Here is a 25387-nt window from a genome sequence, read left to right on the forward strand (position 1 = left end):
TCTCAGCTACGTCTCGCACAGAGAACAGTTTGAGGTCAATGAGCTTACGCGGAGCTTACCCTCGACGCGTGGAAACCTGTATTTGCAGCACATCCTAGTGGTAGCCCTCTTTCCTTTCCAGCCTGCAACAGCGCCGGCAGATCGCGGTGCTCTCTGCACCTGCCTTCTCATTTGCAAGTACCAGCGCCAAGCTTACAGCCTTGCAGGGAGCGAAGAGGCGGATAGGCGTCTCGCCCAGAAGAAGGTGCCAGGACCAAAAGATGGTCTTCCTTTCTGCTGCTCCTTGCCCGAATTGTGGTGCTGTGTTGAAAGTCTTGCCCAGCGAAAAGCTACTCCAGCAAGTGTTTCTCTCCAAACGCATTTCGCTGAGCGAGAGCTACACGGACAGTTTGCACTCGGTGAAACAGCAAGAAAATGCTTGTCCGTCGAGCTGAAGGAAAATCCCTGCACAGCACACTGTGGCTGCGTGCAGTGTTCACGCTGAAGAGCGGCAAAGCTCCAAGCCATGGCTGGGCTTCACTTCTGTCCAGAGCACAGAAGGCGAAGAACCAAGCAGCTGGGCACCGGGCTCATGTACTCAGGGGAGCCAATTTCAAATGTCCAGCCAAGAGCTGCTTCACAAGCACATGCAGCTGAGAATGCTCTGGCTGCTTCAGAAAGGAAGGCGCAGCCCTTGCACTCCTGGACACAAGCTGGCCAGCAGCAGGTTCCTAAACCTTCCGTGCTGCAGAGTGCATGCAGCTGGAGCACAGCCAGGAGGAGGCGTCCAGAAAGAAGGCGTTCTTCAGTCCCCCCCTCCTCCAGGCAGCCTTGAAACTGAGCACAACAAACTGCGCCTCGGGGAGCTTCTTCTTTCCTCAGCTAGATGGACCGTCCCCTTCTTCACTCTCGCAGCTCCCTTGCCCACTTGCAGCAGCTGCTGCCAAAGAAAAAGGCTCCAGGGGTAACAGCCTCTGCTGGGCTGAACCTTCCCCTTGCCTCACGTCAAGCACCAGAAACTGTCCTCTGCACTCTGTTTTTGCCTTCTCCACCGCATCTACCACTGTCATCTCTGCATCGCCAAGCATGAAGCTAGCAGAATTGGTTCCAGGGAATACTGGAAGAGAAATAGGTAGCAGCACAAGTAGCCGCAGGTTGAACTTTCTGCTTCCGACTGCTAAAGTGAATCCGCAAACAAGCGAGTGCCACGCACGCTTCCTCTTGCAGCCTGGGCGATTCGCACAGCAGCCTGCTGCTCTGCCTTCGTTCTTATGCTCTTCGTAGCAGGTCGCGCTTTCGTTTAGCTGGAGACGAACAGTCGTCTGCTTCTCGCCCAGAGAGCACGGTGCTGGCAGCGAAAGCCTCCAGGCTGCTGCCTCTGCCCAAACACGCCTGGGCCTCTGCACTTTCTCTCTCAGCGCTAGGTAGCAGCACATTCGGTCTGCGTGGTAGCCTGAATCTTAACGGAAAGCTTCTCAGCTAAGTCTCGCACAGAGAACAGTTTGAGGTCAACGAGCTTACGCGGAGCTTACCCTCGACGCGTGGAAACCTGTATTTGCAGCACATCCTAGTGGTAGCCCTCTTTCCTTTCCAGCCTGCACAGCGCCGGCAGATCGCGGTGCTCTCTGCACCTGCCTTCTCACTTGCAAGTACCAGCGCCAAGCTTACAGCCTTGCAGGGAGCGAAGAGGCGGATAGGCGTCTCGCCCAGAAGAAGGTGCCAGGACCAAAAGATGGTCTTCCTTTCTCCTGCTCCTTGCCCGAATTGTGGTGCTGTGTTGAAAGTCTTGCCCAGCGAAAAGCTACTCCAGCAAGTGTTTCTCTCCAAACGCATTTCGCTGAGCGAGAGCTACACGGACAGTTTGCACTCGGTGAAACAGCAAGAAAATGCTTGTCCGCCGAGCTGAAGGAAACTCCCTGCACAGCACACTGTGGCTGCGTGCAGTGTTCACGCTGAAGAGCGGCAAAGCTCCAAGCCATGGCTGGGCTTCACTTCTGTCCAGAGCACAGAAGGCGAAGAACCAAGCAGCTGGGCACCGGGCTCATGTACTCAGGGGAGCCAATTTCAAATGTCCAGCCAAGAGCTGCTTCACAAGCACATGCAGCTGAGAATGCTCTGGCTGCTTCAGAAAGGAAGGCGCAGCCCTTGCACTCCTGGACACAAGCTGGCCAGCAGCAGGTTCCTAAACCTTCCGTGCTGCAGAGTGCATGCAGCTGGAGCACAGCCAGGAGGAGGCGTCCAGAAAGAAGGCGTTCTTCAAGTACCCCCCTCCTCCAGGCAGCCTTGCCACTGAGCACAACACACTGCGCCTCGGGGAGCTTCTTCCTCAGCTAGATGGACCGTCCCCTTCTTCACTCTCGCAGCTCCCTTGCCCACTTGCAGCAGCTGCTGCCAAGATAAAAGGCTCCAGAAGTCAAGGCCTCTGCTGGGCTGCACTTTCCCCCTTGCCTCACGTCAAAGCACCAGAAACTCTCGGCTGCACTCTGTATTTCCAGTCTCCGCTGCATCTACCACTGTCATCTCTGCATCTCCAAGCATCAAGCTGGGCACAATTCTTTCCAGGCAAAGCTGAAGAGAAATAGGTAGCAGCACAAGTGGCCGCAGGTTGAACTTTCTGTTTTCAAGTGCTAACGTGAATCCGCACACAAGCGAGAGGCAGCCACGCTTCCTCTTGCAGCCTGTGCCATGCGCATACCAGCTCCGTGCTCTGCGCCTTCATTGTGCCGAGTGGAACCGGTGTCTACTTCTCACCCAGAGAGCACGGTGCCGGCAGAGAAATGCTCCAGGCTGCTGCCTCTGCCCAAACACGCCTGGCCTCTGCACTTTCTCTCTCAGCGCTAGGTAGCAGCACATTCGGTCTGCGTGGTAGCCTGAATCTTAACGGAAAGCTTCTCAGCTACGTCTCGCACAGAGAACAGTTTGAGGTCAATGAGCTTACGCGGAGCTTACCCTCGACGCGTGGAAACCTGTATTTGCAGCACATCCTAGTGGTAGCCCTCTTTCCTTTCCAGCCTGCAACAGCGCCGGCAGATCGCGGTGCTCTCTGCACCTGCCTTCTCATTTGCAAGTACCAGCGCCAAGCTTACAGCCTTGCAGGGAGCGAAGAGGCGGATAGGCGTCTCGCCCAGAAGAAGGTGCCAGGACCAAAAGATGGTCTTCCTTTCTGCTGCTCCTTGCCCGAATTGTGGTGCTGTGTTGAAAGTCTTGCCCAGCGAAAAGCTACTCCAGCAAGTGTTTCTCTCCAAACGCATTTCGCTGAGCGAGAGCTACACGGACAGTTTGCACTCGGTGAAACAGCAAGAAAATGCTTGTCCGTCGAGCTGAAGGAAAATCCCTGCACAGCACACTGTGGCTGCGTGCAGTGTTCACGCTGAAGAGCGGCAAAGCTCCAAGCCATGGCTGGGCTTCACTTCTGTCCAGAGCACAGAAGGCGAAGAACCAAGCAGCTGGGCACCGGGCTCATGTACTCAGGGGAGCCAATTTCAAATGTCCAGCCAAGAGCTGCTTTCACAAGCACATGCAGCTGAGAATGCTCTGGCTGCTTCAGAAAGGAAGGCGCAAGCCCTTGCACTCCTGGACACAAGCTGGCCAGCAGCAGGTTCCTAAACCTTCCGTGCTGCAGAGTGCATGCAGCTGGAGCACAGCCAGGAGGAGGCGTCCAGAAAGAAGGCGTTCTTCAAGTCCCCCCTCCTCCAGGCAGCCTTGAAACTGAGCACAACAAACTGCGCCTCGGGAGCTTCTTCTTTCCTCAGCTAGATGGACCGTCCCCTTCTTCACTCTCGCAGCTCCCTTGCCACTTGCAGCAGCTGCTGCAAAGAAAAAGGCTCCAGGGGTAACAGCCTCTGCTGGGCTGAACCTTCCCCTTGCCTCACGTCAAGCACCAGAAACTGTCCTCTGCACTCTGTTTTTCCCTTCTCCACCGCATCTACCACTGTCATCTCTGCATCGCCAAGCATGAAGCTAGCAGAATTGGTTCCAGGGAATACTGGAAGAGAAATAGGTAGCAGCACAAGTAGCCGCAGGTTGAACTTTCTGCTTCCGACTGCTAAAGTGAATCCGCAAACAAGCGAGTGCCACGCACGCTTCCTCTTGCAGCCTGGGCGATTCGCACAGCAGCCTGCTGCTCTGCCTTCGTTCTTATGCTCTTCGTAGCAGGTCGCGCTTTCGTTTAGCTGGAGACGAACAGTCGTCTGCTTCTCGCCCAGAGAGCACGGTGCTGGCAGCGAAAGCCTCCAGGCTGCTTGCCTCTGCCCAAACACGCCTGGCCTCTGCACTTTCTCTCTCAGCGCTAGGTAGCAGCACATTCGGTCTGCGTGGTAGCCTGAATCTTAACGGAAAGCTTCTCAGCTAAGTCTCGCACAGAGAACAGTTGTAGGTGAACGAGCTTACGCGGAGCTTACCCTCGACGCGTGGAAACCTGTATTTGCAGCACATCCTAGTGGTAGCCCTCTTTCCTTTCCAGCCTGCAACAGCGCCGGCAGATCGCGGTGCTCTCTGCACCTGCCTTCTCACTTGCAAGTACCAGCGCCAAGCTTACAGCCTTGCAGGGAGCGAAGAGGCGGATAGGCGTCTCGCCCAGAAGAAGGTGCCAGGACCAAAAGATGTCTTCCTTTCTCCTGCTCCTTGCCCGAATTGTGGTGCTGTGTTGAAAGTCTTGCCCAGCGAAAAGCTACTCCAGCAAGTGTTTCTCTCCAAACGCATTTCGCTGAGCGAGAGCTACACGGACAGTTTGCACTCGGTGAAACAGCAAGAAAATGCTTGTCCGTCGAGCTGAAGGAAAATCCTGCACAGCACACTGTGGCTGCGTGCAGTGTTCACGCTGAAGAGCGGCAAAGCTCCAAGCCATGGCTGGGCTTCACTTCTGTCCAGAGCACAGAAGGCGAAGAACCAAGCAGCTGGGCACCGGGCTCATGTACTCAGGGGAGCCAATTTCAAATGTCCAGCCAAGAGCTGCTTCACAAGCACATGCAGCTGAGAATGCTCTGGCTGCTTCAGAAAGGAAGGCGCAGCCCTTGCACTCCTGGACACAAGCTGGCCAGCAGCAGGTTCCTAAACCTTCCGTGCTGCAGAGTGCATGCAGCTGGAGCACAGCCAGGAGGAGGCGTCCAGAAAGAAGGCGTTCTTCAAGTACCCCCCTCCTCCAGGCAGCCTTGCCACTGAGCACAACACACTGCGCCTCGGGGAGCTTCTTCCTCAGCTAGATGGACCGTCCCCTTCTTCACTCTCGCAGCTCCCTTGCCCACTTGCAGCAGCTGCTGCCAAGATAAAGGCTCCAGAAGTCAAGGCCTCTGCTGGGCTGCACTTTCCCCTTGCCTCACGTCAAAGCACCAGAAACTCTCGGCTGCACTCTGTATTTCCAGTCTCCGCTGCATCTACCACTGTCATCTCTGCATCTCCAAGCATCAAGCTGGGCACAATTCTTTCCAGGCAAAGCTGGAAGAGAAATAGGTAGCAGCACAAGTGGCCGCAGGTTGAACTTTCTGTTTTCAAGTGCTAACGTGAATCCGCACACAAGCGAGAGGCAGCCACGCTTCCTCTTGCAGCCTGTGCCATGCGCATACCAGCTCCGTGCTCTGCGCCTTCATTGTGCCGGAGTGGAACCGGTGTCTACTTCTCACCCAGAGAGCACGGTGCCGGCAGAGAAATGCTCCAGGCTGCTGCCTCTGCCCAAACACGCCTGGCCTCTGCACTTTCTCTCTCAGCGCTAGGTAGCAGCACATTCGGTCTGCGTGGTAGCCTGAATCTTAACGGAAAGCTTCTCAGCTACGTCTCGCACAGAGAACAGTTTGAGGTCAATGAGCTTACGCGGAGCTTACCCTCGACGCGTGGAAACCTGTATTTGCAGCACATCCTAGTGGTAGCCCTCTTTCCTTTCCAGCCTGCAACAGCGCCGGCAGATCGCGGTGCTCTCTGCACCTGCCTTCTCATTTGCAAGTACCAGCGCCAAGCTTACAGCCTTGCAGGGAGCGAAGAGGCGGATAGGCGTCTCGCCCAGAAGAAGGTGCCAGGACCAAAAGATGGTCTTCCTTTCTGCTGCTCCTTGCCCGAATTGTGGTGCTGTGTTGAAAGTCTTGCCCAGCGAAAAGCTACTCCAGCAAGTGTTTCTCTCCAAACGCATTTCGCTGAGCGAGAGCTACACGGACAGTTTGCACTCGGTGAAACAGCAAGAAAATGCTTGTCCGTCGAGCTGAAGGAAAATCCCTGCACAGCACACTGTGGCTGCGTGCAGTGTTCACGCTGAAGAGCGGCAAAGCTCCAAGCCATGGCTGGGCTTCACTTCTGTCCAGAGCACAGAAGGCGAAGAACCAAGCAGCTGGGCACCGGGCTCATGTACTCAGGGGAGCCAATTTCAAATGTCCAGCCAAGAGCTGCTTCACAAGCACATGCAGCTGAGAATGCTCTGGCTGCTTCAGAAAGGAAGGCGCAGCCCTTGCACTCCTGGACACAAGCTGGCCAGCAGCAGGTTCCTAAACCTTCCGTGCTGCAGAGTGCATGCAGCTGGAGCACAGCCAGGAGGAGGCGTCCAGAAAGAAGGCGTTCTTCAAGTCCCCCCCTCCTCCAGGCAGCCTTGAAACTGAGCACAACAAACTGCGCCTCGGGGAGCTTCTTCTTTCCTCAGCTAGATGGACCGTCCCCTTCTTCACTCTCGCAGCTCCCTTGCCCACTTGCAGCAGCTGCTGCCAAAGAAAAAGGCTCCAGGGGTAACAGCCTCTGCTGGGCTGAACCTTCCCCTTGCCTCACGTCAAGCACCAGAAACTGTCCTCTGCACTCTGTTTTTCCCTTCTCCACCGCATCTACCACTGTCATCTCTGCATCTCCAAGCATGAAGCTAGCAGAATTGGTTCCAGGGAATACTGGAAGAGAAATAGGTAGCAGCACAAGTAGCCGCAGGTTGAACTTTCTGCTTCCGACTGCTAAAGTGAATCCGCAAACAAGCGAGTGCCACGCACGCTTCCTCTTGCAGCCTGGGCGATTCGCACAGCAGCCTGCTGCTCTGCCTTCGTTCTTATGCTCTTCGTAGCAGGTCGCGCTTTCGTTTAGCTGGAGACGAACAGTCGTCTGCTTCTCGCCCAGAGAGCACGGTGCTGGCAGCGAAAGCCTCCAGGCTGCTGCCTCTGCCCAAACACGCCTGGCCTCTGCACTTTCTCTCTCAGCGCTAGGTAGCAGCACATTCGGTCTGCGTGGTAGCCTGAATCTTAACGGAAAGCTTCTCAGCTAAGTCTCGCACAGAGAACAGTTGTAGGTGAACGAGCTTACGCGGAGCTTACCCTCGACGCGTGGAAACCTGTATTTGCAGCACATCCTAGTGGTAGCCCTCTTTCCTTTCCAGCCTGCAACAGCGCCGGCAGATCGCGGTGCTCTCTGCACCTGCCTTCTCATTTGCAAGTACCAGCGCCAAGCTTACAGCCTTGCAGGGAGCGAAGAGGCGGATAGGCGTCTCGCCCAGAAGAACGTGCCAGGACCAAAAGATGGTCTTCCTTTCTCCTGCTCCTTGCCCGAATTGTGGTGCTGTGTTGAAAGTCTTGCCCAGCGAAAAGCTACTCCAGCAAGTGTTCCTCTCCAAACGCATTTCGCTGAGCGAGAGCTACACGGACAGTTTGCACTCGGTGAAACAGCAAGAAAATGCTTGTCCGCCGAGCTGAAGGAAACTCCCTGCACAGCACACTGTGGCTGCGTGCAGTGTTCACGCTGAAGAGCGGCAAAGCTCCAAGCCATGGCTGGGCTTCACTTCTGTCCAGAGCACAGAAGGCGAAGAACCAAGCAGCTGGGCACCGGGCTCATGTACTCAGGGGAGCCAATTTCAAATGTCCAGCCAAGAGCTGCTTCACAAGCACATGCAGCTGAGAATGCTCTGGCTGCTTCAGAAAGGAAGGCGCAGCCCTTGCACTCCTGGACACAAGCTGGCCAGCAGCAGGTTCCTAAACCTTCCGTGCTGCAGAGTGCATGCAGCTGGAGCACAGCCAGAAGGAGGCGTCCAGAAAGAAGGCGTTCTTCAAGTCCCCCCCTCCTCCAGGCAGCCTTGCCACTGAGCACAACACACTGCGCCTCGGGGAGCTTCTTCCTCAGATAGATGGACCGTCCCCTTCTTCACTCTCGCAGCTCCCTTGCCCACTTGCAGCAGCTGCTGCCAAGATAAAAGGCTCCAGAAGTCAAGGCCTCTGCTGGGCTGCACTTTCCCCTTGCCTCACGTCAAAGCACCAGAAACTCTCGGCTGCACTCTGTATTTCCAGTCTCCGCTGCATCTACCACTGTCATCTCTGCATCTCCAAGCATCAAGCTGGGCACAATTCTTTCCAGGCAAAGCTGGAAGAGAAATAGGTAGCAGCACAAGTGGCCGCAGGTTGAACTTTCTGTTTTCAAGTGCTAACGTGAATCCGCACACAAGCGAGAGGCAGCCACGCTTCCTCTTGCAGCCTGTGCCATGCGCATACCAGCTCCGTGCTCTGCGCCTTCATTGTGCCGGAGTGGAACCGGTGTCTACTTCTCACCCAGAGAGCACGGTGCCGGCAGAGAAATGCTCCAGGCTGCTGCCTCTGCCCAAACACGCCTGGCCTCTGCACTTTCTCTCTCAGCGCTAGGTAGCAGCACATTCGGTCTGCGTGGTAGCCTGAATCTTAACGGAAAGCTTCTCAGCTACGTCTCGCACAGAGAACAGTTGTAGGTGAACGAGCTTACGCGGAGCTTACCCTCGACGCGTGGAAACCTGTATTTGCAGCACATCCTAGTGGTAGCCCTCTTTCCTTTCCAGCCTGCAACAGCGCCGGCAGATCGCGGTGCTCTCTGCACCTGCCTTCTCATTTGCCAGTACCAGCGCCAAGCTTACAGCCTTGCAGGGAGCGAAGAGGCGGATAGGCGTCTCGCCCAGAAGAACGTGCCAGGACCAAAAGATGGTCTTCCTTTCTGCTGCTCCTTGCCCGAATTGTGGTGCTGTGTTGAAAGTCTTGCCCAGCGAAAAGCTACTCCAGCAAGTGTTTCTCTCCAAACGCATTTCGCTGAGCGAGAGCTACACGGACAGTTTGCACTCGGTGAAACAGCAAGAAAATGCTTGTCCGTCGAGCTGAAGGAAAATCCCTGCACAGCACACTGTGGCTGCGTGCAGTGTTCACGCTGAAGAGCGGCAAAGCTCCAAGCCATGGCTGGGCTTCACTTCTGTCCAGAGCACAGAAGGCGAAGAACCAAGCAGCTGGGCACCGGGCTCATGTACTCAGGGGAGCCAATTTCAAATGTCCAGCCAAGAGCTGCTTCACAAGCACATGCAGCTGAGAATGCTCTGGCTGCTTCAGAAAGGAAGGCGCAGCCCTTGCACTCCTGGACACAAGCTGGCCAGCAGCAGGTTCCTAAAGCTTCCGTGCTGCAGAGTGCATGCAGCTGGAGCACAGCCAGAAGGAGGCGTCCAGAAAGAAGGCGTTCTTCAAGTCCCCCCCTCCTCCAGGCAGCCTTGAAACTGAGCACAACAAACTGCGCCTCGGGGAGCTTCTTCTTTCCTCAGCTAGATGGACCGTCCCCTTCTTCACTCTCGCAGCTCCCTTGCCCACTTGCAGCAGCTGCTGCCAAAGAAAAAGGCTCCAGGGGTAACAGCCTCTGCTGGGCTGAACCTTCCCCTTGCCTCACGTCAAGCACCAGAAACTGTCCTCTGCACTCTGTTTTTGCCTTCTCCACCGCATCTACCACTGTCATCTCTGCATCGCCAAGCATGAAGCTAGCAGAATTGGTTCCAGGGAATACTGGAAGAGAAATAGGTAGCAGCACAAGTAGCCGCAGGTTGAACTTTCTGCTTCCGACTGCTAAAGTGAATCCGCAAACAAGCGAGTGCCACGCACGCTTCCTCTTGCAGCCTGGGCGATTCGCACAGCAGCCTGCTGCTCTGCCTTCGTTCTTATGCTCTTCGTAGCAGGTCGCGCTTTCGTTTAGCTGGAGACGAACAGTCGTCTGCTTCTCGCCCAGAGAGCACGGTGCTGGCAGCGAAAGCCTCCAGGCTGCTGCCTCTGCCCAAACACGCCTGGCCTCTGCACTTTCTCTCTCAGCGCTAGGTAGCAGCACATTCGGTCTGCGTGGTAGCCTGAATCTTAACGGAAAGCTTCTCAGCTAAGTCTCGCACAGAGAACAGTTTGAGGTCAACGAGCTTACGCGGAGCTTACCCTCGACGCGTGGAAACCTGTATTTGCAGCACATCCTAGTGGTAGCCCTCTTTCCTTTCCAGCCTGCACAGCGCCGGCAGATCGCGGTGCTCTCTGCACCTGCCTTCTCACTTGCAAGTACCAGCGCCAAGCTTACAGCCTTGCAGGGAGCGAAGAGGCGGATAGGCGTCTCGCCCAGAAGAAGGTGCCAGGACCAAAAGATGGTCTTCCTTTCTCCTGCTCCTTGCCCGAATTGTGGTGCTGTGTTGAAAGTCTTGCCCAGCGAAAAGCTACTCCAGCAAGTGTTTCTCTCCAAACGCATTTCGCTGAGCGAGAGCTACACGGACAGTTTGCACTCGGTGAAACAGCAAGAAAATGCTTGTCCGCCGAGCTGAAGGAAACTCCCTGCACAGCACACTGTGGCTGCGTGCAGTGTTCACGCTGAAGAGCGGCAAAGCTCCAAGCCATGGCTGGGCTTCACTTCTGTCCAGAGCACAGAAGGCGAAGAACCAAGCAGCTGGGCACCGGGCTCATGTACTCAGGGGAGCCAATTTCAAATGTCCAGCCAAGAGCTGCTTCACAAGCACATGCAGCTGAGAATGCTCTGGCTGCTTCAGAAAGGAAGGCGCAGCCCTTGCACTCCTGGACACAAGCTGGCCAGCAGCAGGTTCCTAAACCTTCCGTGCTGCAGAGTGCATGCAGCTGGAGCACAGCCAGGAGGAGGCGTCCAGAAAGAAGGCGTTCTTCAAGTACCCCCCTCCTCCAGGCAGCCTTGCCACTGAGCACAACACACTGCGCCTCGGGGAGCTTCTTCCTCAGCTAGATGGACCGTCCCCTTCTTCACTCTCGCAGCTCCCTTGCCCACTTGCAGCAGCTGCTGCCAAGATAAAAGGCTCCAGAAGTCAAGGCCTCTGCTGGGCTGCACTTTCCCCTTGCCTCACGTCAAAGCACCAGAAACTCTCGGCTGCACTCTGTATTTCCAGTCTCCGCTGCATCTACCACTGTCATCTCTGCATCTCCAAGCATCAAGCTGGGCACAATTCTTTCCAGGCAAAGCTGGAAGAGAAATAGGTAGCAGCACAAGTGGCCGCAGGTTGAACTTTCTGTTTTCAAGTGCTAACGTGAATCCGCACACAAGCGAGAGGCAGCCACGCTTCCTCTTGCAGCCTGTGCCATGCGCATACCAGCTCCGTGCTCTGCGCCTTCATTGTGCCGGAGTGGAACCGGTGTCTACTTCTCACCCAGAGAGCACGGTGCCGGCAGAGAAATGCTCCAGGCTGCTGCCTCTGCCCAAACACGCCTGGCCTCTGCACTTTCTCTCTCAGCGCTAGGTAGCAGCACATTCGGTCTGCGTGGTAGCCTGAATCTTAACGGAAAGCTTCTCAGCTACGTCTCGCACAGAGAACAGTTGTAGGTGAACGAGCTTACGCGGAGCTTACCCTCGACGCGTGGAAACCTGTATTTGCAGCACATCCTAGTGGTAGCCCTCTTTCCTTTCCAGCCTGCAACAGCGCCGGCAGATCGCGGTGCTCTCTGCACCTGCCTTCTCATTTGCAAGTACCAGCGCCAAGCTTACAGCCTTGCAGGGAGCGAAGAGGCGGATAGGCGTCTCGCCCAGAAGAACGTGCCAGGACCAAAAGATGGTCTTCCTTTCTCCTGCTCCTTGCCCGAATTGTGGTGCTGTGTTGAAAGTCTTGCCCAGCGAAAAGCTACTCCAGCAAGTGTTCCTCTCCAAACGCATTTCGCTGAGCGAGAGCTACACGGACAGTTTGCACTCGGTGAAACAGCAAGAAAATGCTTGTCCGCCGAGCTGAAGGAAACTCCCTGCACAGCACACTGTGGCTGCGTGCAGTGTTCACGCTGAAGAGCGGCAAAGCTCCAAGCCATGGCTGGGCTTCACTTCTGTCCAGAGCACAGAAGGCGAAGAACCAAGCAGCTGGGCACCGGGCTCATGTACTCAGGGGAGCCAATTTCAAATGTCCAGCCAAGAGCTGCTTCACAAGCACATGCAGCTGAGAATGCTCTGGCTGCTTCAGAAAGGAAGGCGCAGCCCTTGCACTCCTGGACACAAGCTGGCCAGCAGCAGGTTCCTAAACCTTCCGTGCTGCAGAGTGCATGCAGCTGGAGCACAGCCAGAAGGAGGCGTCCAGAAAGAAGGCGTTCTTCAAGTCCCCCCCTCCTCCAGGCAGCCTTGCCACTGAGCACAACACACTGCGCCTCGGGGAGCTTCTTCCTCAGATAGATGGACCGTCCCCTTCTTCACTCTCGCAGCTCCCTTGCCCACTTGCAGCAGCTGCTGCCAAGATAAAAGGCTCCAGAAGTCAAGGCCTCTGCTGGGCTGCACTTTCCCCTTGCCTCACGTCAAAGCACCAGAAACTCTCGGCTGCACTCTGTATTTCCAGTCTCCGCTGCATCTACCACTGTCATCTCTGCATCTCCAAGCATCAAGCTGGGCACAATTCTTTCCAGGCAAAGCTGGAAGAGAAATAGGTAGCAGCACAAGTGGCCGCAGGTTGAACTTTCTGTTTTCAAGTGCTAACGTGAATCCGCACACAAGCGAGAGGCAGCCACGCTTCCTCTTGCAGCCTGTGCCATGCGCATACCAGCTCCGTGCTCTGCGCCTTCATTGTGCCGGAGTGGAACCGGTGTCTACTTCTCACCCAGAGAGCACGGTGCCGGCAGAGAAATGCTCCAGGCTGCTGCCTCTGCCCAAACACGCCTGGCCTCTGCACTTTCTCTCTCAGCGCTAGGTAGCAGCACATTCGGTCTGCGTGGTAGCCTGAATCTTAACGGAAAGCTTCTCAGCTACGTCTCGCACAGAGAACAGTTGTAGGTGAACGAGCTTACGCGGAGCTTACCCTCGACGCGTGGAAACCTGTATTTGCAGCACATCCTAGTGGTAGCCCTCTTTCCTTTCCAGCCTGCAACAGCGCCGGCAGATCGCGGTGCTCTCTGCACCTGCCTTCTCATTTGCCAGTACCAGCGCCAAGCTTACAGCCTTGCAGGGAGCGAAGAGGCGGATAGGCGTCTCGCCCAGAAGAACGTGCCAGGACCAAAAGATGGTCTTCCTTTCTGCTGCTCCTTGCCCGAATTGTGGTGCTGTGTTGAAAGTCTTGCCCAGCGAAAAGCTACTCCAGCAAGTGTTTCTCTCCAAACGCATTTCGCTGAGCGAGAGCTACACGGACAGTTTGCACTCGGTGAAACAGCAAGAAAATGCTTGTCCGTCGAGCTGAAGGAAAATCCCTGCACAGCACACTGTGGCTGCGTGCAGTGTTCACGCTGAAGAGCGGCAAAGCTCCAAGCCATGGCTGGGCTTCACTTCTGTCCAGAGCACAGAAGGCGAAGAACCAAGCAGCTGGGCACCGGGCTCATGTACTCAGGGGAGCCAATTTCAAATGTCCAGCCAAGAGCTGCTTCACAAGCACATGCAGCTGAGAATGCTCTGGCTGCTTCAGAAAGGAAGGCGCAGCCCTTGCACTCCTGGACACAAGCTGGCCAGCAGCAGGTTCCTAAAGCTTCCGTGCTGCAGAGTGCATGCAGCTGGAGCACAGCCAGAAGGAGGCGTCCAGAAAGAAGGCGTTCTTCAAGTCCCCCCCTCCTCCAGGCAGCCTTGAAACTGAGCACAACAAACTGCGCCTCGGGGAGCTTCTTCTTTCCTCAGCTAGATGGACCGTCCCCTTCTTCACTCTCGCAGCTCCCTTGCCCACTTGCAGCAGCTGCTGCCAAAGAAAAAGGCTCCAGGGGTAACAGCCTCTGCTGGGCTGAACCTTCCCCTTGCCTCACGTCAAGCACCAGAAACTGTCCTCTGCACTCTGTTTTTGCCTTCTCCACCGCATCTACCACTGTCATCTCTGCATCGCCAAGCATGAAGCTAGCAGAATTGGTTCCAGGGAATACTGGAAGAGAAATAGGTAGCAGCACAAGTAGCCGCAGGTTGAACTTTCTGCTTCCGACTGCTAAAGTGAATCCGCAAACAAGCGAGTGCCACGCACGCTTCCTCTTGCAGCCTGGGCGATTCGCACAGCAGCCTGCTGCTCTGCCTTCGTTCTTATGCTCTTCGTAGCAGGTCGCGCTTTCGTTTAGCTGGAGACGAACAGTCGTCTGCTTCTCGCCCAGAGAGCACGGTGCTGGCAGCGAAAGCCTCCAGGCTGCTGCCTCTGCCCAAACACGCCTGGCCTCTGCACTTTCTCTCTCAGCGCTAGGTAGCAGCACATTCGGTCTGCGTGGTAGCCTGAATCTTAACGGAAAGCTTCTCAGCTAAGTCTCGCACAGAGAACAGTTTGAGGTCAACGAGCTTACGCGGAGCTTACCCTCGACGCGTGGAAACCTGTATTTGCAGCACATCCTAGTGGTAGCCCTCTTTCCTTTCCAGCCTGCACAGCGCCGGCAGATCGCGGTGCTCTCTGCACCTGCCTTCTCACTTGCAAGTACCAGCGCCAAGCTTACAGCCTTGCAGGGAGCGAAGAGGCGGATAGGCGTCTCGCCCAGAAGAAGGTGCCAGGACCAAAAGATGGTCTTCCTTTCTCCTGCTCCTTGCCCGAATTGTGGTGCTGTGTTGAAAGTCTTGCCCAGCGAAAAGCTACTCCAGCAAGTGTTTCTCTCCAAACGCATTTCGCTGAGCGAGAGCTACACGGACAGTTTGCACTCGGTGAAACAGCAAGAAAATGCTTGTCCGCCGAGCTGAAGGAAACTCCCTGCACAGCACACTGTGGCTGCGTGCAGTGTTCACGCTGAAGAGCGGCAAAGCTCCAAGCCATGGCTGGGCTTCACTTCTGTCCAGAGCACAGAAGGCGAAGAACCAAGCAGCTGGGCACCGGGCTCATGTACTCAGGGGAGCCAATTTCAAATGTCCAGCCAAGAGCTGCTTCACAAGCACATGCAGCTGAGAATGCTCTGGCTGCTTCAGAAAGGAAGGCGCAGCCCTTGCACTCCTGGACACAAGCTGGCCAGCAGCAGGTTCCTAAACCTTCCGTGCTGCAGAGTGCATGCAGCTGGAGCACAGCCAGGAGGAGGCGTCCAGAAAGAAGGCGTTCTTCAAGTACCCCCCTCCTCCAGGCAGCCTTGCCACTGAGCACAACACACTGCGCCTCGGGGAGCTTCTTCCTCAGCTAGATGGACCGTCCCCTTCTTCACTCTCGCAGCTCCCTTGCCCACTTGCAGCAGCTGCTGCCAAGATAAAAGGCTCCAGAAGTCAAGGCCTCTGCTGGGCTGCACTTTCCCCTTGCCTCACGTCAAAGCACCAGAAACTCTCGGCTGCACTCTGTATTTCCAGTCTCCGCTGCATCTACCACTGTCATCTCTGCATCTCCAAGCATCAAGCTGGGCACAATTCTTTCCAGGCAAAGCTGGAAGAGAAATAGGTAGCAGCACAAGTGGCCGCAGGTTGAACTTTCTGTTTTCAAGTGCTAACGTGAATCCGCACACAAGCGAGAGGCAGCCACGCTTCCTCTTGCAGCCTGTGCCATGCGCATACCAGCTCCGTGCTCTGCGCCTTCATTGTGCCGGAGTGGAACCGGTGTCTACTTCTCACCCAGAGAGCACGGTGCCGGCAGAGAAATGCTCCAGGCTGCTGCCTCTGCCCAAACACGCCTGGCCTCTGCACTTTCTCTCTCAGCGCTAGGTAGCAGCACATTCGGTCTGCGTGGTAGCCTGAATCTTAACGGAAAGCTTCTCAGCTACGTCTCGCACAGAGAACAGTTTGAGGTCAATGAGCTTACGCGGAGCTTACCCTCGACGCGTGGAAACCTGTATTTGCAGCACATCCTAGTGGTAGCCCTCTTTCCTTTCCAGCCTGCAACAGCGCCGGCAGATCGCGGTGCTCTCTGCACCTGCCTTCTCATTTGCAAGTACCAGCGCCAAGCTTACAGCCTTGCAGGGAGCGAAGAGGCGGATAGGCGTCTCGCCCAGAAGAAGGTGCCAGGACCAAAAGATGGTCTTCCTTTCTGCTGCTCCTTGCCCGAATTGTGGTGCTGTGTTGAAAGTCTTGCCCAGCGAAAAGCTACTCCAGCAAGTGTTTCTCTCCAAACGCATTTCGCTGAGCGAGAGCTACACGGACAGTTTGCACTCGGTGAAACAGCAAGAAAATGCTTGTCCGTCGAGCTGAAGGAAAATCCCTGCACAGCACACTGTGGCTGCGTGCAGTGTTCACGCTGAAGAGCGGCAAAGCTCCAAGCCATGGCTGGGCTTCACTTCTGTCCAGAGCACAGAAGGCGAAGAACCAAGCAGCTGGGCACCGGGCTCATGTACTCAGGGGAGCCAATTTCAAATGTCCAGCCAAGAGCTGCTTCACAAGCACATGCAGCTGAGAATGCTCTGGCTGCTTCAGAAAGGAAGGCGCAGCCCTTGCACTCCTGGACACAAGCTGGCCAGCAGCAGGTTCCTAAACCTTCCGTGCTGCAGAGTGCATGCAGCTGGAGCACAGCCAGGAGGAGGCGTCCAGAAAGAAGGCGTTCTTCAAGTCCCCCCCTCCTCCAGGCAGCCTTGAAACTGAGCACAACAAACTGCGCCTCGGGGAGCTTCTTCTTTCCTCAGCTAGATGGACCGTCCCCTTCTTCACTCTCGCAGCTCCCTTGCCCACTTGCAGCAGCTGCTGCCAAAGAAAAAGGCTCCAGGGGTAACAGCCTCTGCTGGGCTGAACCTTCCCCTTGCCTCACGTCAAGCACCAGAAACTGTCCTCTGCACTCTGTTTTTGCCTTCTCCACCGCATCTACCACTGTCATCTCTGCATCGCCAAGCATGAAGCTAGCAGAATTGGTTCCAGGGAATACTGGAAGAGAAATAGGTAGCAGCACAAGTAGCCGCAGGTTGAACTTTCTGCTTCCGACTGCTAAAGTGAATCCGCAAACAAGCGAGTGCCACGCACGCTTCCTCTTGCAGCCTGGGCGATTCGCACAGCAGCCTGCTGCTCTGCCTTCGTTCTTATGCTCTTCGTAGCAGGTCGCGCTTTCGTTTAGCTGGAGACGAACAGTCGTCTGCTTCTCGCCCAGAGAGCACGGTGCTGGCAGCGAAAGCCTCCAGGCTGCTGCCTCTGCCCAAACACGCCTGGCCTCTGCACTTTCTCTCTCAGCGCTAGGTAGCAGCACATTCGGTCTGCGTGGTAGCCTGAATCTTAACGGAAAGCTTCTCAGCTAAGTCTCGCACAGAGAACAGTTTGAGGTCAACGAGCTTACGCGGAGCTTACCCTCGACGCGTGGAAACCTGTATTTGCAGCACATCCTAGTGGTAGCCCTCTTTCCTTTCCAGCCTGCACAGCGCCGGCAGATCGCGGTGCTCTCTGCACCTGCCTTCTCACTTGCAAGTACCAGCGCCAAGCTTACAGCCTTGCAGGGAGCGAAGAGGCGGATAGGCGTCTCGCCCAGAAGAAGGTGCCAGGACCAAAAGATGGTCTTCCTTTCTCCTGCTCCTTGCCCGAATTGTGGTGCTGTGTTGAAAGTCTTGCCCAGCGAAAAGCTACTCCAGCAAGTGTTTCTCTCCAAACGCATTTCGCTGAGCGAGAGCTACACGGACAGTTTGCACTCGGTGAAACAGCAAGAAAATGCTTGTCCGCCGAGCTGAAGGAAACTCCCTGCACAGCACACTGTGGCTGCGTGCAGTGTTCACGCTGAAGAGCGGCAAAGCTCCAAGCCATGGCTGGGCTTCACTTCTGTCCAGAGCACAGAAGGCGAAGAACCAAGCAGCTGGGCACCGGGCTCATGTACTCAGGGGAGCCAATTTCAAATGTCCAGCCAAGAGCTGCTTCACAAGCACATGCAGCTGAGAATGCTCTGGCTGCTTCAGAAAGGAAGGCGCAGCCCTTGCACTCCTGGACACAAGCTGGCCAGCAGCAGGTTCCTAAACCTTCCGTGCTGCAGAGTGCATGCAGCTGGAGCACAGCCAGGAGGAGGCGTCCAGAAAGAAGGCGTTCTTCAAGTACCCCCCTCCTCCAGGCAGCCTTGCCACTGAGCACAACACACTGCGCCTCGGGGAGCTTCTTCCTCAGCTAGATGGACCGTCCCCTTCTTCACTCTCGCAGCTCCCTTGCCCACTTGCAGCAGCTGCTGCCAAGATAAAAGGCTCCAGAAGTCAAGGCCTCTGCTGGGCTGCACTTTCCCCTTGCCTCACGTCAAAGCACCAGAAACTCTCGGCTGCACTCTGTATTTCCAGTCTCCGCTGCATCTACCACTGTCATCTCTGCATCTCCAAGCATCAAGCTGGGCACAATTCTTTCCAGGCAAAGCTGGAAGAGAAATAGGTAGCAGCACAAGTGGCCGCAGGTTGAACTTTCTGTTTTCAAGTGCTAACGTGAATCCGCACACAAGCGAGAGGCAGCCACGCTTCCTCTTGCAGCCTGTGCCATGCGCATACCAGCTCCGTGCTCTGCGCCTTCATTGTGCCGGAGTGGAACCGGTGTCTACTTCTCACCCAGAGAGCACGGTGCCGGCAGAGAAATGCTCCAGGCTGCTGCCTCTGCCCAAACACGCCTGGCCTCTGCACTTTCTCTCTCAGCGCTAGGTAGCAGCACATTCGGTCTGCGTGGTAGCCTGAATCTTAACGGAAAGCTTCTCAGCTACGTCTCGCACAGAGAACAGTTTGAGGTCAATGAGCTTACGCGGAGCTTACCCTCGACGCGTGGAAACCTGTATTTGCAGCACATCCTAGTGGTAGCCCTCTTTCCTTTCCAGCCTGCAACAGCGCCGGCAGATCGCGGTGCTCTCTGCACCTGCCTTCTCATTTGCAAGTACCAGCGCCAAGCTTACAGCCTTGCAGGGAGCGAAGAGGCGGATAGGCGTCTCGCCCAGAAGAAGGTGCCAGGACCAAAAGATGGTCTTCCTTTCTGCTGCTCCTTGCCCGAATTGTGGTGCTGTGTTGAAAGTCTTGCCCAGCGAAAAGCTACTCCAGCAAGTGTTTCTCTCCAAACGCATTTCGCTGAGCGAGAGCTACACGGACAGTTTGCACTCGGTGAAACAGCAAGAAAATGCTTGTCCGTCGAGCTGAAGGAAAATCCCTGCACAGCACACTGTGGCTGCGTGCAGTGTTCACGCTGAAGAGCGGCAAAGCTCCAAGCCATGGCTGGGCTTCACTTCTGTCCAGAGCACAGAAGGCGAAGAACCAAGCAGCTGGGCACCGGGCTCATGTACTCAGGGGAGCCAATTTCAAATGTCCAGCCAAGAGCTGCTTCACAAGCACATGCAGCTGAGAATGCTCTGGCTGCTTCAGAAAGGAAGGCGCAGCCCTTGCACTCCTGGACACAAGCTGGCCAGCAGCAGGTTCCTAAACCTTCCGTGCTGCAGAGTGCATGCAGCTGGAGCACAGCCAGGAGGAGGCGTCCAGAAAGAAGGCGTTCTTCAAGTCCCCCCCTCCTCCAGGCAGCCTTGAAACTGAGCACAACAAACTGCGCCTCGGGGAGCTTCTTCTTTCCTCAGCTAGATGGACCGTCCCCTTCTTCACTCTCGCAGCTCCCTTGCCCACTTGCAGCAGCTGCTGCCAAAGAAAAAGGCTCCAGGGGTAACAGCCTCTGCTGGGCTGAACCTTCCCCTTGCCTCACGTCAAGCACCAGAAACTGTCCTCTGCACTCTGTTTTTGCCTTCTCCACCGCATCTACCACTGTCATCTCTGCATCGCCAAGCATGAAGCTAGCAGAATTGGTTCCAGGGAATACTGGAAGAGAAATAGGTAGCAGCACAAGTAGCCGCAGGTTGAACTTTCTGCTTCCGACTGCTAAAGTGAATCCGCAAACAAGCGAGTGCCACGCACGCTTCCTCTTGCAGCCTGGGCGATTCGCACAGCAGCCTGCTGCTCTGCCTTCGTTCTTATGCTCTTCGTAGCAGGTCGCGCTTTCGTTTAGCTGGAGACGAACAGTCGTCTGCTTCTCGCCCAGAGAGCACGGTGCTGGCAGCGAAAGCCTCCAGGCTGCTGCCTCTGCCCAAACACGCCTGGCCTCTGCACTTTCTCTCTCAGCGCTAGGTAGCAGCACATTCGGTCTGCGTGGTAGCCTGAATCTTAACGGAAAGCTTCTCAGCTAAGTCTCGCACAGAGAACAGTTGTAGGTGAACGAGCTTACGCGGAGCTTACCCTCGACGCGTGGAAACCTGTATTTGCAGCACATCCTAGTGGTAGCCCTCTTTCCTTTCCAGCCTGCAACAGCGCCGGCAGATCGCGGTGCTCTCTGCACCTGCCTTCTCACTTGCAAGTACCAGCGCCAAGCTTACAGCCTTGCAGGGAGCGAAGAGGCGGATAGGCGTCTCGCCCAGAAGAAGGTGCCAGGACCAAAAGATGGTCTTCCTTTCTCCTGCTCCTTGCCCGAATTGTGGTGCTGTGTTGAAAGTCTTGCCCAGCGAAAAGCTACTCCAGCAAGTGTTTCTCTCCAAACGCATTTCGCTGAGCGAGAGCTACACGGACAGTTTGCACTCGGTGAAACAGCAAGAAAATGCTTGTCCGCCGAGCTGAAGGAAACTCCCTGCACAGCACACTGTGGCTGCGTGCAGTGTTCACGCTGAAGAGCGGCAAAGCTCCAAGCCATGGCTGGGCTTCACTTCTGTCCAGAGCACAGAAGGCGAAGAACCAAGCAGCTGGGCACCGGGCTCATGTACTCAGGGGAGCCAATTTCAAATGTCCAGCCAAGAGCTGCTTCACAAGCACATGCAGCTGAGAATGCTCTGGCTGCTTCAGAAAGGAAGGCGCAGCCCTTGCACTCCTGGACACAAGCTGGCCAGCAGCAGGTTCCTAAACCTTCCGTGCTGCAGAGTGCATGCAGCTGGAGCACAGCCAGGAGGAGGCGTCCAGAAAGAAGGCGTTCTTCAAGTACCCCCCTCCTCCAGGCAGCCTTGCCACTGAGCACAACACACTGCGCCTCGGGGAGCTTCTTCCTCAGCTAGATGGACCGTCCCCTTCTTCACTCTCGCAGCTCCCTTGCCCACTTGCAGCAGCTGCTGCCAAGATAAAAGGCTCCAGAAGTCAAGGCCTCTGCTGGGCTGCACTTTCCCCTTGCCTCACGTCAAAGCACCAGAAACTCTCGGCTGCACTCTGTATTTCCAGTCTCCGCTGCATCTACCACTGTCATCTCTGCATCTCCAAGCATCAAGCTGGGCACAATTCTTTCCAGGCAAAGCTGGAAGAGAAATAGGTAGCAGCACAAGTGGCCGCAGGTTGAACTTTCTGTTTTCAAGTGCTAACGTGAATCCGCACACAAGCGAGAGGCAGCCACGCTTCCTCTTGCAGCCTGTGCCATGCGCATACCAGCTCCGTGCTCTGCGCCTTCATTGTGCCGGAGTGGAACCGGTGTCTACTTCTCACCCAGAGAGCACGGTGCCGGCAGAGAAATGCTCCAGGCTGCTGCCTCTGCCCAAACACGCCTGGCCTCTGCACTTTCTCTCTCAGCGCTAGGTAGCAGCACATTCGGTCTGCGTGGTAGCCTGAATCTTAACGGAAAGCTTCTCAGCTACGTCTCGCACAGAGAACAGTTTGAGGTCAATGAGCTTACGCGGAGCTTACCCTCGACGCGTGGAAACCTGTATTTGCAGCACATCCTAGTGGTAGCCCTCTTTCCTTTCCAGCCTGCAACAGCGCCGGCAGATCGCGGTGCTCTCTGCACCTGCCTTCTCATTTGCAAGTACCAGCGCCAAGCTTACAGCCTTGCAGGGAGCGAAGAGGCGGATAGGCGTCTCGCCCAGAAGAAGGTGCCAGGACCAAAAGATGGTCTTCCTTTCTGCTGCTCCTTGCCCGAATTGTGGTGCTGTGTTGAAAGTCTTGCCCAGCGAAAAGCTACTCCAGCAAGTGTTTCTCTCCAAACGCATTTCGCTGAGCGAGAGCTACACGGACAGTTTGCACTCGGTGAAACAGCAAGAAAATGCTTGTCCGTCGAGCTGAAGGAAAATCCCTGCACAGCACACTGTGGCTGCGTGCAGTGTTCACGCTGAAGAGCGGCAAAGCTCCAAGCCATGGCTGGGCTTCACTTCTGTCCAGAGCACAGAAGGCGAAGAACCAAGCAGCTGGGCACCGGGCTCATGTACTCAGGGGAGCCAATTTCAAATGTCCAGCCAAGAGCTGCTTCACAAGCACATGCAGCTGAGAATGCTCTGGCTGCTTCAGAAAGGAAGGCGCAGCCCTTGCACTCCTGGACACAAGCTGGCCAGCAGCAGGTTCCTAAACCTTCCGTGCTGCAGAGTGCATGCAGCTGGAGCACAGCCAGGAGGAGGCGTCCAGAAAGAAGGCGTTCTTCAAGTCCCCCCCTCCTCCAGGCAGCCTTGAAACTGAGCACAACAAACTGCGCCTCGGGGAGCTTCTTCTTTCCTCAGCTAGATGGACCGTCCCCTTCTTCACTCTCGCAGCTCCCTTGCCCACTTGCAGCAGCTGCTGCCAAAGAAAAAGGCTCCAGGGGTAACAGCCTCTGCTGGGCTGAACCTTCCCCTTGCCTCACGTCAAGCACCAGAAACTGTCCTCTGCACTCTGTTTTTCCCTTCTCCACCGCATCTACCACTGTCATCTCTGCATCTCCAAGCATGAAGCTAGCAGAATTGGTTCCAGGGAATACTGGAAGAGAAATAGGTAGCAGCACAAGTAGCCGCAGGTTGAACTTTCTGCTTCCGACTGCTAAAGTGAATCCGCAAACAAGCGAGTGCCACGCACGCTTCCTCTTGCAGCCTGGGCGATTCGCACAGCAGCCTGCTGCTCTGCCTTCGTTCTTATGCTCTTCGTAGCAGGTCGCGCTTTCGTTTAGCTGGAGACGAACAGTCGTCTGCTTCTCGCCCAGAGAGCACGGTGCTGGCAGCGAAAGCCTCCAGGCTGCTGCCTCTGCCCAAACACGCCTGGCCTCTGCACTTTCTCTCTCAGCGCTAGGTAGCAGCACATTCGGTCTGCGTGGTAGCCTGAATCTTAACGGAAAGCTTCTCAGCTAAGTCTCGCACAGAGAACAGTTTGAGGTCAATGAGCTTAGCCGGAGCTTACCCTCGACGCGTGGAAACCTGTATTTGCAGCACATCCTAGTGGTAGCCCTCTTTCCTTTCCAGCCTGCACAGCGCGCCGGCAGACGGCGATGCTCTCTGCACCTGCCTTCTCACTTGCAAGTACCAGCGCCAAGCTTACAGCCTTGCAGGGAGCGAAGAGGCGGATAGGCGTCTCGCCCAGAAGAAGGTGCCAGGACCAAAAGATGGTCTTCCTTTCTCCTGCTCCTTGCCCGAATTGTGGTGCTGTGTTGAAAGTCTTGCCCAGCGAAAAGCTACTCCAGCAAGTGTTTCTCTCCAAACGCATTTCGCTGAGCGAGAGCTACACGGACAGTTTGCACTCGGTGAAACAGCAAGAAAATGCTTGTCCGCCGAGCTGAAGGAAACTCCCTGCACAGCACACTGTGGCTGCGTGCAGTGTTCACGCTGAAGAGCGGCAAAGCTCCAAGCCATGGCTGGGCTTCACTTCTGTCCAGAGCACAGAAGGCGAAGAACCAAGCAGCTGGGCACCGGGCTCATGTACTCAGGGGAGCCAATTTCAAATGTCCAGCCAAGAGCTGCTTCACAAGCACATGCAGCTGAGAATGCTCTGGCTGCTTCAGAAAGGAAGGCGCAGCCCTTGCACTCCTGGACACAAGCTGGCCAGCAGCAGGTTCCTAAACCTTCCGTGCTGCAGAGTGCATGCAGCTGGAGCACAGCCAGAAGGAGGCGTCCAGAAAGAAGGCGTTCTTCAAGTACCCCCCTCCTCCAGGCAGCCTTGTCACTGAGCACAACACACTGCGCCTCGGGGAGCTTCTTCCTCAGATAGATGGACCGTCCCCTTCTTCACTCTCGCAGCTCCCTTGCCCACTTGCAGCAGCTGCTGCCAAAGAAAAAGGCTCCAGGGGTAACAGCCTCTGCTGGGCTGAACCTTCCCCTTGCCTCACGTCAAGCACCAGAAACTGTCCTCTGCACTCTGTTTTTCCCTTCTCCACCGCATCTACCACTGTCATCTCTGCATCTCCAAGCATGAAGCTAGCAGAATTGGTTCCAGGGAATACTGGAAGAGAAATAGGTAGCAGCACAAGTAGCCGCAGGTTGAACTTTCTGCTTCCGACTGCTAAAGTGAATCCGCAAACAAGCGAGTGCCACGCACGCTTCCTCTTGCAGCCTGGGCGATTCGCACAGCAGCCTGCTGCTCTGCCTTCGTTCTTATGCTCTTCGTAGCAGGTCGCGCTTTCGTTTAGCTGGAGACGAACAGTCGTCTGCTTCTCGCCCAGAGAGCACGGTGCTGGCAGCGAAAGCCTCCAGGCTGCTGCCTCTGCCCAAACACGCCTGGCCTCTGCACTTTCTCTCTCAGCGCTAGGTAGCAGCACATTCGGTCTGCGTGGTAGCCTGAATCTTAACGGAAAGCTTCTCAGCTAAGTCTCGCACAGAGAACAGTTTGAGGTCAATGAGCTTAGCCGGAGCTTACCCTCGACGCGTGGAAACCTGTATTTGCAGCACATCCTAGTGGTAGCCCTCTTTCCTTTCCAGCCTGCACAGCGCCGGCAGACGGCGGTGCTCTCTGCACCTGCCTTCTCACTTGCAAGTACCAGCGCCAAGCTTACAGCCTTGCAGGGAGCGAAGAGGCGGATAGGCGTCTCGCCCAGAAGAACGTGCCAGGACCAAAAGATGGTCTTCCTTTCTGCTGCTCCTTGCCCGAATTGTGGTGCTGTGTTGAAAGTCTTGCCCAGCGAAAAGCTACTCCAGCAAGTGTTTCTCTCCAAACGCATTTCGCTGAGCGAGAGCTACACGGACAGTTTGCACTCGGTGAAACAGCAAGAAAATGCTTGTCCGTCGAGCTGAAGGAAAATCCCTGCACAGCACACTGTGGCTGCGTGCAGTGTTCACGCTGAAGAGCGGCAAAGCTCCAAGCCATGGCTGGGCTTCACTTCTGTCCAGAGCACAGAAGGCGAAGAACCAAGCAGCTGGGCACCGGGCTCATGTACTCAGGGGAGCCAATTTCAAATGTCCAGCCAAGAGCTGCTTCACAAGCACATGCAGCTGAGAATGCTCTGGCTGCTTCAGAAAGGAAGGCGCAGCCCTTGCACTCCTGGACACAAGGTGGCCAGCAGCAGGTTCCTAAACCTTCCGTGCTGCAGAGTGCATGCAGCTGGAGCACAGCCAGGAGGAGGCGTCCAGAAAGAAGGCGTTCTTCAAGTCCCCCCCTCCTCCAGGCAGCCTTGAAACTTGGCACAACAAACTGCGCCTCGGGGAGCTTCTTCTTTCCTCAGCTAGATGGACCGTCCCCTTCTTCACTCTCGCAGCTCCCTTGCCCACTTGCAGCAGCTGCTGCCAAAGAAAAAGGCTCCAGGGGTAACAGCCTCTGCTGGGCTGAACCTTCCCCTTGCC

This window comes from Corvus hawaiiensis, chromosome 4 (genome assembly GCF_020740725.1).
Source record: "Corvus hawaiiensis isolate bCorHaw1 chromosome 4, bCorHaw1.pri.cur, whole genome shotgun sequence".
Lineage (NCBI taxonomy): Eukaryota > Metazoa > Chordata > Aves > Passeriformes > Corvidae > Corvus > Corvus hawaiiensis.